At 38.2% G+C, this 14,185-nt stretch overlaps 2 long non-coding RNA genes across 2 annotated transcripts; one reads left to right on the forward strand and one right to left on the reverse strand.

The window, feature by feature from the left end:
• Positions 1-5,631: 5,631 nt before the first annotated feature.
• On the reverse strand, positions 5,632-7,568 carry LOC122669421. Its single transcript, XR_006334013.1, has 3 exons — positions 7,559-7,568; positions 6,074-6,179; positions 5,632-5,958 (listed from the first exon to the last, which is right to left on the reverse strand). It is a non-coding gene; the product is annotated as an uncharacterized LOC122669421 (long non-coding RNA).
• Positions 7,569-9,593: 2,025 nt separating this feature from the next.
• Positions 9,594-11,991, forward strand: LOC122669420. Its single transcript, XR_006334012.1, has 2 exons — positions 9,594-9,826; positions 11,670-11,991. It is a non-coding gene; the product is annotated as an uncharacterized LOC122669420 (long non-coding RNA).
• The last annotated feature ends 2,194 nt before the right edge of the window (positions 11,992-14,185 follow it).

Consider the following 14,185-nt stretch of genomic DNA (forward strand, 5'->3'; position numbering starts at 1 on the left):
TACACAATCTGACAGCAAACTCCTTAACAGTGGGCCCTAGTTCTAACATCATCACTCTCCCATGATCCTATTAAAGAAGACGTACTAGTATATTTATATGATCAAGAGATGACATGGGAGGGGACAATTAAATGATAGAAGGAACGAGTCTTCAGGGTCCACAAGTACCATATCACCAGCTGAACTTCAACATTGCCAATGTCTGGAGGATAGGGAGGAGGAGGAGAAAATGTAATAAGAGGGTAACATGGTCAATGTATAAAGTATGACCTCAGATAGAGTCTATTGGAGGGCAAGGATCCATGTTGTTCAGGTAATTGAGATTTTCCTAATTTTCTGGGCTTGCCTCTTTCCTCTTAATACTCTCATTTTTTTATTTTTCCATTTATCCCTTTTCTTATCTCAATTCTGTTTTTTTTATTCTTCATTCCTCTTATTTTACTTATACTTTGTGAGGACTTTTGTTTTCCCTACTTTGTTTTGTAAAGATCCAGAGTTGTTTGTTGTTATGATCAATCCACAAACAATAGCCTAGATAATATTTTTCAAGATTCTATTGAAAATTAGAATGTTTCAACTCTTACGCAGCCTTGGGTTTGGATATATATGATGTAGATTGACTCACATCAAGTTAATAGGCACATGAGAGGGGGCGTCACACGATTTTGTCTATCAAGAACCCATATATATTTACAAGGAAGGGAGAATGTACAACTTTTTTCTCTTCTTTTTTTTTTTTTTTTTTTTTTTTTTTTTTTAAATAAAATAAGATATCTTATTCTCATGTTTGACTTTGACCCATATTCACCACAGCTTGAAACTCTCTCCTCCTTTTATCTTTAAGCAAGTATTGTTTTGACTCCCAAAATCAAATCCCTTCAGCAACAACTTAGGCTTTCCCCCTTTTTTTTTTGGACTTTTTTTTTTTTTCTATCTATTTATAAGGACAATATATGTATATATATATATTTGGTTAATGCTGCTTAGCCAACAATATAGCTCCCTTTCTTCTTTCTCTCCTAAAAGGTAGGTATGAGCAAAATTTTAGATTTAAGCTTTAAGAATGGTTAATACATTGCGTACGCATACACATGCACTACAACCTCAATTGGGGAATAACTTTTTAGTGGGTCCAGATACAAAACTATACTATATTTCTCCTATGGGAGCATGGATGCACAGATTTAGGCTTTCTATTATAAAATGCTAAAGGGATCTCTACTGTACACAATTTTCCTGTTAGGTAACACATCGGTATTTATGCTCCAAGGTCCTTTCTTCACAACCTAAGTAAAAGGAACACCTTCCGTTTGTCTTTGGGAGGCATTTTGAATCATAAATCATTGATTTTGTGAATTTGTGGTTTAAAAACAAATTTACTAATCCCAAAGAAATGATTTGGCTGATTTTTTATGTTTCTAATAGAGTATCAAAAACATTCCTGCTACAAGTGTAGCAACAAAATTCTGTCCCTCTAATAGGGGAGTGGACCCCACCCGGACAGTGTGTTTGGACAAGGTGTAGAGTGATCATTTTTACCCCTTATGAGAGGAATTTGAGGAAATGGACGGACAGTGAATTGTAAAGTTGGACTTGAAAATTTGGTCTTTCTAAGTCCTAATCTCATCTTACTTGTCTCTAAAATAGCAAGGAAACCTAGGTAAAAAAAAATGGATTTTTTTTTTTTTTTTTTGATGAGGTAAAAAAATTGATTTGAACTCACTTCAATTCATTCAAGAAGTTTTACTCTATTTGTATCCATTGATGCTAAAATAGTTATATATCACCCAAAATCCAACGGCTTTGACTGAAATTTGTTTCTATTTGAAGTAAAGAGGTCATAGGAGACCCTCAAGCTATAAATGAGGGATAAGAAGAGACAGAGAGGAGGAGAGGGGGAGACAAAAACAAAGGAAAGGGACAAGACTTGCAGATATGGGGGCGACGAGGTTTCTCTGATCATTGTGTTTTAACCTACTCTGGCAATATTTCCCCCCTCCGAAGACAATCTCCCTCTCTGGCTCCCCCCGACCTTCCTCTCTCTGTTCAATCACTGGCAATTACATTTGCTCTTCACAATGTTTTGCAATTTCCTCCTTCAACAAAAACCAACAAATAACAAAAAAAAAACTTTTCCAATAATTTCTCCAATATACAACATAATTGCATTTTGGATTATAAAATCTATTATATTTTTAAACAAAATATATATACAGTAGATCCTTACGTAGACATACTGTATATGTTTTTTTTTTGGTAAGAAATATACAATATATGTTACTAGGGGATATAATTACATTACATTGTATCTCATAAAAGTATATACATCTACTTTATTTCAATGGTATAGATTTAAAGATTCTGATTCATTAGATCCCAAAAAGAGTAGATTAAGAAGGGATCCTTCCTTCCCTACTAGGCTACTAGCAATGGAAAACTTTTGCCTTCAAGGACTCATTCAAGTATTCAATAAATTTTTGTCTCTCTTTTGTACTTATGTACATGCTTCTTCTTCCATGGGCGGTGGTCTTTGATGACCATTAACTGCCTCTCTTTTGCTAATGTACACCCCGGGTCCAGGATACTTAAGAGCACTGCAAGTCGTTGTATCGTACTTTGGTCCATCGGTTCAGCGATTGTCTTTGCCTAGTCGGATTTTCACTTGGGCTTGGGCTTGGGCCTGGGCTTATTTTGCATGTGTAACCTAATGCAAATACCTACACAAGAGATCAGTTTCCTAATGCCCATGCCAACCTTGTACTCATGAGGGACCTTTTACCTATAAAGATGATATTAATGGCATTGGCACCTAAGTACAAGGTTGGAGTATTGTCACAAACCCCCTCACCTCTCCATTCCCTTTTACAAAACCAACTTCTCACATGACACATGGTAGGGATTTTAATTTTTAACCCCACCTCACTCCCTAACCCACCATCCCCCCCCCCCCCCCCAAAAAAAAAAAAACTTGGGTAGTTATAATGTACCACTGAATTGACCATATCTAACAACTCAATCATATTATCCACTACGTATTAAATTTTCTCTGTAATTTCATTAGATCACCAATTTCTCAAATTTTCAACTTTTGGAAGAAAAGGTCTCTGTGCCTAACATAAGATTGCACGAAATGATGCCCCTGTCTGCCCCTTGAAATGAAAAAACCCACCCCGATGATGCTCTTGCATGCACTCTCATTGGCCCCCACGCTTGTGCAAGGGCCACACAGCCTAGCAACGATCTTCTGCCTTCAGTTTTATTATCAAACCTTTGTTTTGTCATATGATATACTCAATTTTGTTTGAAATATGATAGATGGATAAAAGAAACCTGACTATTTATGCCAAATTCAAGAGGGAGGCAAACTTTCACATGGATTCTCCCCCTAAAATATGGTCATCACCCTTAAGGTAAATGGTGTTTCACCTTGGCCCCTTACTTATTGGGAAGGATTCTCTGAGCCAAAGGTAATTCCTAAACCATCTCATATTCTTATTTGTTATTATTTTTTGGGAAGCAATTTTCTATCCGGGAGTGAGGCCAACACCAGTACTCCCATGTGTTTATCTCTCTCCTCCTCAAAACAAGGGGACAAAGGTGCCTTTTTCATATGGGAATGAGAGAGATAGACACACGAGAGTGCTGACGTAGGCCACACTCCCGGACAGAGTTCTTTTCCCCTTAATTTTTTTAAGAGAGAAAAAAATTAGAGAAGCAGTTTTCTGTATGGGAGTGTGGCCTACGCCAGCACTCCCATGTATCTATCGCTCTCCTCCTTAAAACAAGGGGGCAGAGGTGTCTTTTCACATGGGGAGGAGAGAGATAGACTCATGAGAGTGTTGGCGTACGCCACACTCCCGGACAGAGATCTTTTTCCCAAAAAATTAATAACAAATGTATGTGAGAGGTAGTAGGATACGCCTTAAACTCAGAGACACTTTTCCCTTATTATTGCTTGTTCAACATCTGTGTTTCCAAGCATCTCGGCCTTCTAGGGATGATTATATAGCCCATTAACAAATGGAAGAAAACAGATGTTTAAAAGAGTTTCCATTGCAGGAAGCTACCAAGAACTCCTACATTTCTTCTTTTATTTAATCATGCCAACAATCATTACTTTGCAAGGATAAAATAAGGTTTTCCAACAGATCCCATATACCATCTTAGATCTTAAAAAGGATATACCTAGTGCATGAGGTTCCCGCTACTACGAGATCTGAGGAGGGTCATAATGTAAGTAAGTATCCTTATCCTCGCTGCATAGAAAGGTTGTTTCTCGACTAAGTCGCAATGGAGCAACCTTATCATTGTGCCGAGTTCTAGCCTCTACAGCTCTACCATATTAAATCTTAATCAATAGAAAAATAATAATCTTTGCATTAAATTATCCAACTAGAACACTTTTCCTTATAAACCTCAGCATAACCTAATAAAAATGCCCAATACACAGGTTGTTCCCCAGTCCACTAGGTCAGAAGAAATGCGAATTTGCAAACCCCATGCACTGATGCCCCCAAACTAGATGGACAAATTAAAACTATGAAAAAGCTCTTTCAATGAAATGAAAGTACAGTGAGAAAAAAAAAACAGAATTAAATTGACCCAAACCTTCTACCTCATGACCATCCATGCATGTAGAAACTTAGGCTGTGTTTGATATGCATTCTCAGAATAGATTCTGGGTCTATAATGAATTTGAAACCTAATTTTTCTCTATTTTCTTGCTTCAAAATGCATTCTAGAACAATAATAGAATACATACCAAATATAGCCCTAAACTTTACTATCTTCATATTAAACCCAAAATTAATATAAAAAATGACAGTTTTTCTGCACCGGTAAAGGACTGTTCACCCACCATCCTAGGGTTCACAAACCCCTTCTAGGGTTTTTGTATGTTCCAAAAAACCCTCCCCATACCAATTCCCGCCCTTTCTCGCCCCTCAGTAATGGGATCCCATTCACCGTGGGTGGAGAGAAACTCGGTCGTATTAAAAAAAAATCTTTGTGGCCTCCATGGTTTTAAAAAAGTAGTGGTCGTATCAATTTTTGTCCTGGCTTGAATCAACTAAGAAACAGAGAAGCAGCAAAAGGTTCATAATTCACAGACAAATTACAGATAAGATCATGAGACAGCTACCCTTCCAGAAGGAGAACCATACCCATTCCACATTATGATTTCAACAAAATAAGTAAGGATGTTAATGCCCCCTTCCCAAATCCCAGATCTCAACTCCCAACTCCCACCTCCTACCCATCTTTGATAATTGATTCTACCTTCTTGATACTATTATGGTTAGTTGAGCCACCACTCATTCATAACCAAGCCAAGCGTCACCCACCCCTTGCATTCTTTATTACTTTCACCACCCCCAACAAAACAGAATAATTGAAGAAATTTTGGGGGAGGAGGAGACCCCAAACTTAACAATGTTTCATTTTCCTTATTCTACTCTAAATTTCTAATGAGATCACTAAGCAAAATTATGGTGTCTCAATGAAGTTCTAAAATAGTGGGCAGTAGACAGACAATGAGAAAAATATTCATTTTTCCCCTTTCCCATTCACACAAACCTATCAGAATCACACCTCTAAATTAAAGAATCCCTAAAAGATAAAAATAGCAGAGATTTTGAAGAAGAGAGATTAAAGATAAAATAGTAGAGATTTGAAGAAGATGAAGAAGAGAGATTAGAGATGGCATCCAAAGCAATTACAGGTCTTGGGCGTGAAGGAGCAGAAACCAAAGGGCCTGTTTGGGATGTTGCAGTTGATGGCATAGCAGCAAGGAGAAGGCAGGCAAAATCCCTTCGGCCCACCACAGCAAGTACACAGAGCGCATATCTGAAAAGTCCCCAACCGCCGGCGAGTCTCATTCAGCACCAGAGACCCACCAACCATTCCTGTAGTCTTGATCAAAGGCACCATTTCAGAGCTGTTGTTATCCTCCAACAACCCCTTTAGCCTCCCAAAGAAAAAATAAAGAAACACCTGATTAGAAGCCTATACATTAAATCCCACAAAGGGAAAAGCAAAATTTTACAAATTTTTGCTAAGCATTTTGGAGACTCACATGGGCAAATCTTGCTTGATTGATATTGATGACAATGGCAACCACTGACAGTATGAGGAAGTGCGAAAAGATAACCCTAGAACCATACATTCCCATCTCTCTCTCTCTCTCTCTCTCTCTCTCTCTCTCGAGTATAAGGAGAGAAAAGAAGAGGAAATTTTGAAGGGAGAAAAGGGTGTTTCGTGTTTTTGCTCTGTGAGGATTCTTTAATGCATATATAATGTGTGTAGATGTAGATGTGTACATATTAATGGGAAATGCAAAGGGAAAGGAATTTTGGGATCTAATCTGAAGTGGGTTTTTGTATTTGGGGGAGGATGGAGAGAGTGGGAAAGAGAATATGAGGATGGAACTTGGTAAGTGGCTATCTTCCACTATCAGTGTTGTTCACTCACTCAGCTTTTCATTGCCAATGGTGAAAAGTACTGAGGTAATTTACTTTTCTACCCTTTTCGCGGGAGGGTTGGGATTGAGGATCGGTTGTCGGGATAAAAATTTTTAATAAAATAAAAATTAAAGTAACGCATTGATTGATTTATGTGTCTATCTTTTTTTCTCTCACTTCAAATTCAAATTTTTTTGATTTTGTTTTTTTCTTCTCCACGTTCAAACCAAGAAATAGAAGTGAGTGGGTGGATCCATCTGGATCCATCTTGTGATAAAATTTCAATATTTCCACCCTACAATTTCAACCTCCATCGCTTTCGGCCTTTTGGCCTTTCACCTCCAAAGTTGTTTGTTTGATGCAGGGAACAGAGACTAATTCACATGGTATAAGACCTCCAGTACCTAAGGAAATGACAAATGATTTGAAAAGAATTTGAATTTAGTAGAAATTATTTGTCAACAGTCGGAATGAAATCTAAATTCAAATTTTATATATCAAATTGTGTGTATTGTCACTTGAAGCAAAATCAAAGAAAAACAATAGAATGGTCAATGGGTGTTTCTGAACTAGTATCATTAATTAATTAAAGGGAAAGAGAATGCTACATGGACATGTGTAGATACAGGGCGAGCAAAATGATCGTCACATTTTTAGGAAATTTTGCTTTTTCATGGGGGCATGACAGTTATTTCGCTCGTCCTTGTATCTAGGCACAGGGGCAACGCGCCACACGTAACGAGGTATCGTTCTTTCTCCCTGAATTAATACAGTTTCTTAGGGATTTTATTTGCCAAAACATCTTATAGGTGCTTCTTTCTTTTACAAATCCATGGGCAATATAGTTAGAAGGAATGTAACGCCTGAAATAACTCATCTTAGGTTAGGGTTGACTAATGCAAACCAGATAATTTTTTTTGTTTGAACTCTCTCTCTCTCTAAAGGGTGGGCTTTAGTGCAACGGTAAGGTTGTTCAATTGTGACCAAGTGATCATGGGTTCGAGTTTGAAAACAGTCTCTTTGTAAAAATAGGAGTAAGACTATGTACATTATGACCCTCTCTTGACCCCGCAGTAGTGGAAGCCTTATGTATTGGATACGCCCTTCTCTCTCTCTTTTAACACCTGAATTCTTAAATTTTAGGGTTTTGTTTATTAAATTACCATGTTCATGATTTTCTCTACCCAAAAAAAAATGTTCATGATTTTCTATTATGTTCTACTATGTTATTCAAATTGAATGATCTCCATGATGCACAGCAAAGGGTGGCCTTTTAGGAAACATTTTCCAGAAGAAAAAGATAAAAGCATCCAATGGGTGGTTCGCCAAATGAAGGTTCTTCAAAAAAGACTCATGGTTAAGGTACTAGAAACAGAGCTGTCAATTGCCAGAGTGAAATCCCAATTCCCAAATAACAACTCACTCTTGGACCCACTTGCCCACCCTAATTACATTATCGCTAACTACTCTATGGTAGAATAATGGCTGCTCATGTAGAAAGTAGATCACACTTGTTTTTATCACCAGAGAGCGCGAAATTAACCTAAAATGCATTTCAAGAATACATATCAAACACTGTCTTAAATGACCAACCAGTCTTTGATACAAACTCAAATCAGCTTTGTTTTACTTTGATGTGTGTGGGAACATTCCCTTGTGAGACATAAGGGTTAAGCAATCATCCACTCCCCCTGGATTCGGTTCCTCTCCAGGGAGCCCAACGCCCAAGGAGTGCCCAAGGTGACATTCAAGGATTGGAGTTGTGCCACACACATCCCGGTACGTGCCCAGTCAACCATCGGGTTGTGTACGGCACAACTCAATGACTGGATGCTCCCCCTAGACACTCCCTGGAGAGGAGCTAAATCCCTCCCCCCTGATGGGTGACTGTTAAGCTAGCAAAATTCTTCTCATTATTTCCTCTTAACGGTCTTATCAAGTTAACTCCATGTATCCATTGATGATTATTAATGGCAATTTTTTTATTATTGTTTTGTTTGTTTGTCATACTTGGGGAGTCCTAGACAATCTTCACTCGAAAAAGAAGAAGAAGAGCCACTATCAAACGAAAACAACTCATCTCATTGGTCCTACATTGCTGTCCTGTTTAGACTCGTGGTAGTAAGGCTTAGTTGATTTTTATATATTTAGTAAGTATAATATTTTATTTTTTATTTTATCTTATTAAAAAACAAACATGAATTCATTGAACGACAATAAAATGGGGCTAGCATGAATAACTTTCTTTCTACCAAAATAAAATAAAATGGGGTTAGAATGACTCATTACATTAATAAATGTATAACATCAATCTTGATTTAATTAGGAACAACTAGCAAAAATCTACACACACGTATGTGCAAAAGATCGATGCCTGGTTGTGTGGCTCTTGCACTAGCATTGGGATCAATGCATGAGAGTGTAGTTGGGAAAATTATCTCCTGCAATTTGTTGTCGGGTACAGTTCCCTAGTGCCTCTAATAAGAGGGGATGGATCCCATCTGGGTAGTGTGTTCGAGCAAGGGGTAGGGTGATCATTTTTACCTCCTTATGAGAGGAATTGGAGAAACTGTACCAGACACAGAGCCTTATGGGTCAAAAGTACTTCTGTGAGTAGAATCAAGAAAAAAATACTTATGGGTCAAAAGTATTTTGCAGCCTGACCTTTATCCCCTGAAGTTCGTTGACTGGTACGGTTATGTGGTTCCTCTCATAGGGGAGGCTGAAATGATGATCTACCCCACTCGGATAGTGTGTTTGGGCAGGGGGTAGGTCGTCATTTCAGCCCTCCTCCCCCCCAATGAGAGGAACCGCACAACCATATCGGTCAACAGAACCTCAGAGGATAAAAATTCCTTGACCCCCCCGGGCCCCCACCTCATAGAGAGGTTGTATCTTGACTCGAACCCACAGCCACTAGGTCGCACTGGAGCAATTTTTCGGTTGCACTCATGTTACAAAATGCCAAGTGCAAATCTAGAACTTGAGCGTTGGGTCGATTCAAGGTGGGTGGATCAATCTAGTCCAATTTGGTCCAACCGTCCTAGCGAGGTTTGTGGTATACAGAATAATAAATTCTTATGAGAGAAGCCCCTGTTCGTCTTCCGGGTTTATGGTTTCTTCCATCTGACGCAGTGGACGGAGAGGGGAGCTTTGCCCCTTGTTTGGTTCCTCGGAGATAAAGAGGTGACGATAGATTGGTCGGAGGTGCAATCGGAATGAAGGAGCGAGTCGGTGCGGGTCCGATCAGGGACAAATCGGCGTTCACTCGTGCGGTAAATGGCCTCTTAGCCTTCTTCCGTCTCGCCGAATTTGAGGTCCTCTGCTTCCTCTTTATCGTCATCGCCTACGTCATCTTCAAGGATTTGGTTAGTCCAACCCTCCTTCCCGTTCAATTTCTTATTTTTTGTGGTAACCTTTATCTATTGACCCTCAGATTTCTTGTTAGTTTGTTACCCATTTTTCAATTTTGCAGTTTTTTCTTGTTTGGTAATGTTGTTAATGGTTATTTGAATTGATTATATCTTTTAGTAACGTTTCGCAATGAACCTTGAGATTGATTCTTACCCAATTGAGCTTTTGCGATGAACGTCGATGATTATGCTCTTCTGTGGATAATGTAGATAACCCACATCCTAATTTTGCAAGTTTTCTTGCTTGGTGGTGTTGGTTGATTGTTTCTCCTACTTGAATGTTTATGCTCAAATAAAGACCGAAACATGAAATAAAAGGGAGTGGAAGATAAGACCCATTTAAGGCACGATTTTAACTGTTTAATTTAGGTGTATCTTGCTGTTTCCAGCAACATATTTCCATTCACTGATCAACATGGGGAAGAAGTTGTGGAATCGGAAAGAAGCATGTGCAGAGGTGAATTGTGCTGAAATGGGTGCTGATACAAGAGTATATCTGTATTTACAAATTTTGGAGTCAGGGATAGAGTTAGTCATATTAGCAATAATCATTTTGAGACGTGAGACAGATAAATAGTGGAAAACCCACTACAAGTAATCTGCAAAATAATTGAATATCATTCTAATTATACTGGCAAATGAACTATGTGCCTTTTGGAGGGAAGGCCTCAGTCATGGTTTTGATCATATGGAAAAGCCTACAAAATTCCTTTGGGAACCAGGGGAAGGAAGAAGGACCATCTAACCAACTGTGTATTTTCTGCAGAAACCATTGTGGAAGAGAGAGAGAATGAAAAATTGAAGCTTTGCTTGCTTATTGGTTATGTATATTTGAGAAGAGCCTCTTAATCTGTGGCATCAAGTCACGAGATCCACAAACAGGTGAAACAGGCTAATGGAAAATGGAAATGGATGGGGTTCAGGTGAAAGGGAACTACACTTATATTTTCCTAGAAAGTCATCCTGTTGGGTTCTCCCCAACTTTACCCAACATCTAAGTTAAAGCTACCGTAGCTGTTTTCTCATGAGCAAGCACAGCTTTTGTCCATGTTCTGGTTGAAGAAAGGGACTTTATCAGATAAATGTATCTTGCCAATTATTACATTTTTTTTCTTCCTGATCTACCAATAAACCCTAGTTCAGTTTGAATCATTGTTTTGTAACTGTTCTTTTATGATGTAGATATAAAGGACTTCCAAATAGGCATTTTTTTGGGGAATTCCTGCCCCATATAAATTTTTGCCTTTAGGTGGTGTGCTATATTCATGGTTTTACGTATCCGGATCAGATTGGTTGTATCAGCAGATCCATATTGGGATCAGTCGACACTGATCTGCCGATATCATTCTGGTACCACAATGTGTCACTCGATAGTTGGACTGAATTGATCCTCTTATGGGCCAATCCATGTTAGGCATATGGATTGTGATCCCAATTTTTAGGTCTGCAGTTATATTCCATACATGCATAGCTATCTTGGATGAATTGTGGTTGCTCAGATCAAATCTCTACATTGGTTACCTCCTTTATACAGGATGTGGTCTGTTCTTTGTAACCTTGAATGATGTAATGGAAAATGAGGATTATTTATTGATTTTTTTGAACTTATTTATGGCCTTTTTTTTCAATTGAGTAGTATCTTCTAGATCGGACGAAACCTGTAGAAAAGTTATCGTACTTTTCTATTTGAACAATTATAGTCCATCCTATAGTGCAAACTACCTTTTACATTATTATGTGCTTAGTTTTGTTCCTGTGATTTTTGAAGCTATTAATCTGTGAATTTACTTCCCTGCAGACATCAAGACCAGAGTACAATCAGATTCTTGTAAAGAAGCCCGATGGTAATGATGTCTGGCCATATACTAGATAATACCAAAAAACTTCTCCAATATTAGATAAGGACTACTGCCATCTCAAAGTTGTTAAAGTTCTATTGTACATCTTTGTTTGTAAGCTAGAGCTTATTAGCCTACGGCCTCTTCCATGGAGTTCTTGTTGGTTAGTTGACTAGAAATCTATCTCCAGAAAAGAAGAATCTATGTGTGAGATGTTGTGGAAACAAGATGTTTATGAATTTAACAATTTTCGCATTTTCTGATTGATTTTATTCCTCTCCTCATGGGTTTGACTGTGTATCCTTGTTCCGTTGTCTCAGTTTGTCTCATATTTGATCATCTTGCATATCCAGATAATGTGATAATATGGTAATGTGGTAATACAGCTATAGTACACGGAGGGTTACACAGTATCTACTGGACCCCACATACAGAAGGTCCCTAGTAACTCCAGCCTTAAGCAAAGACTATCAACTACAGAGTGAGCTGAACAAAGATGCCACATAAAAAAAGAAGTTTCCTTGAGAGCACAGATACATAGCCTTCTGCAACTAACAAACCATTGAGGCATCATTCAATGGATGTTTTTCAGAGATTCCAAGAAAATTGGCTCCAACCACCAATCATGGGCACGGCAAAGTGAAGCAAGTGCAGGTTTAATTGCTTCTTAGGAAGGAAAATTAGATTGACAGGTAATGGATAAACAGTAAAATTCCTTCTTATTTGGATAACCTGTATCAGTCAAAAAGTGGTCCATTTTTTAATTTATGCTCGATACTGGTATGATACTGTCCGAATTGTATCGTGTATCAGTATTTGCCGAGACTGATACGGACACTGATACTGATGTAACCATTCGTCCACTGGGGTGGGGGTACCCACCTTTGTTATGTACCCATTTTCTTTAGAAAGAATGCTGCAGCTTTAGCTGGGAGCTGACCATTCTTTGTGAGGGGACAGATCCTTGAATCGTCCCCTTTACACCTAAGCAAGGTATAGTATTGCAGAATTGCTTCTGCAATACTATGAGGAAAAAGATGCTGAACAAGTGGCACTTGTTCCACTTTTTCCTTTCCCTCCTTGATAGTGAGATGGTAAATCATGTTATAGATTTTTTTTTTTTTTTTTTTGGGGGGGCGGGGTGGGGGTGGAGATGGGGTTTGGTGTGGTTACATAATAAACAAGTTAATTATGCAAAGTATATTCACAAATGAAGGTTTTTTTTTGTTTTTGGATGTCTTCACAAATGGAAATTGAATTCTCCCAAATGGAGGTTGAATTCCCAAGACCATGCTGCATTCCATGAGTCTAAGACCAGGCCCTCCTATCTTTTTTGTGTTTTGCACAATGTATGCATAGAATAGTCCATGAGGTAAGAGTCTTGGCTAAGAAAAAGGTTACCATAGAGTGCAGAAGTTGTACTCTTGACAAGTATAGTTTTACCCGATTGGGCTGCTGTGGTCCATGCAATAGCTGTTGTCCTTAGCCTTTCTTTCAAAGAGGGAAATAGGGTGAACCCAACAACTCTTGATCTTGGCAGAAAATATTTTCCTAAACAAATCAAAGAAGATCTCTCTCTCTCTTTAAAGAAAACTCCGGCTATGTTTAGTTGCAGGGAAAATTAAGGGAATGGACGTGAAAATTTTCAAACCTTAAAATAAGAAATTTCTATATTTATTATTTAATATGATTGTATAAATTACTTAAATTTTTTACTATATTTAGTAATGATGTTTATCTATGTAGTTTTTTTTTTTTTGATGATAAAACAAAAATATATTCACAACAAACTTAGATTACACCATCTACATCATAGCCCAAACAGCTATTACGAGCCAGATTCTTAGTTAGGACTCTACACATGCCATCATCTATTCGTCTAAACTTTACACCCTGGGTTCGATTGGATAAGTTCATAAAGTGTTTAAACCAAACTAACGGCCAAGCACCCCGGATTGGAACAGGGAGACTATTTGGAATCAGGTCGTTATCAACCCAGATCTCCTTAATATGCAACCCCAATTCCACCGCTCGATCACAGCCTTTGCAGATCGCAAAAAGCACAGCTCCTAATTCGGCAGAATTAGCAATAGTTCCTGTACCAAAAAGCTTTAGTCTACCATGAAGCAAAAAGATATATGACCATCCTGTGGTAGTTAAGCCTGATTTTGAGAATCCTACACACATCAAAATAGGAAAGTCAATTATAAGTAAAGGTTGAGGAACTCCAAGCAGAGGAACATAAGCATCAGTACCATTTACATCCAGGGATGAAATTGTGGGAGGGGAGATATGAAGTTCAGATAACCATTTAAAAATCAGATCCACCACTCTACTAGGATCAGATCTACACACATTCCTAACAACCTTATTTCTAACCATCCAAATAAAATACCAAGTAATAAAAAAAACATTGAACAACCATCGTAGCATATTTTTGTCCGATTTGAACAACATGAAGAAAAATTGGCACACT

The sequence above is a fragment of the Telopea speciosissima genome, chromosome 7, assembly GCF_018873765.1.
Source record: "Telopea speciosissima isolate NSW1024214 ecotype Mountain lineage chromosome 7, Tspe_v1, whole genome shotgun sequence".
Classification (NCBI taxonomy): Eukaryota; Viridiplantae; Streptophyta; class Magnoliopsida; order Proteales; family Proteaceae; genus Telopea; species Telopea speciosissima.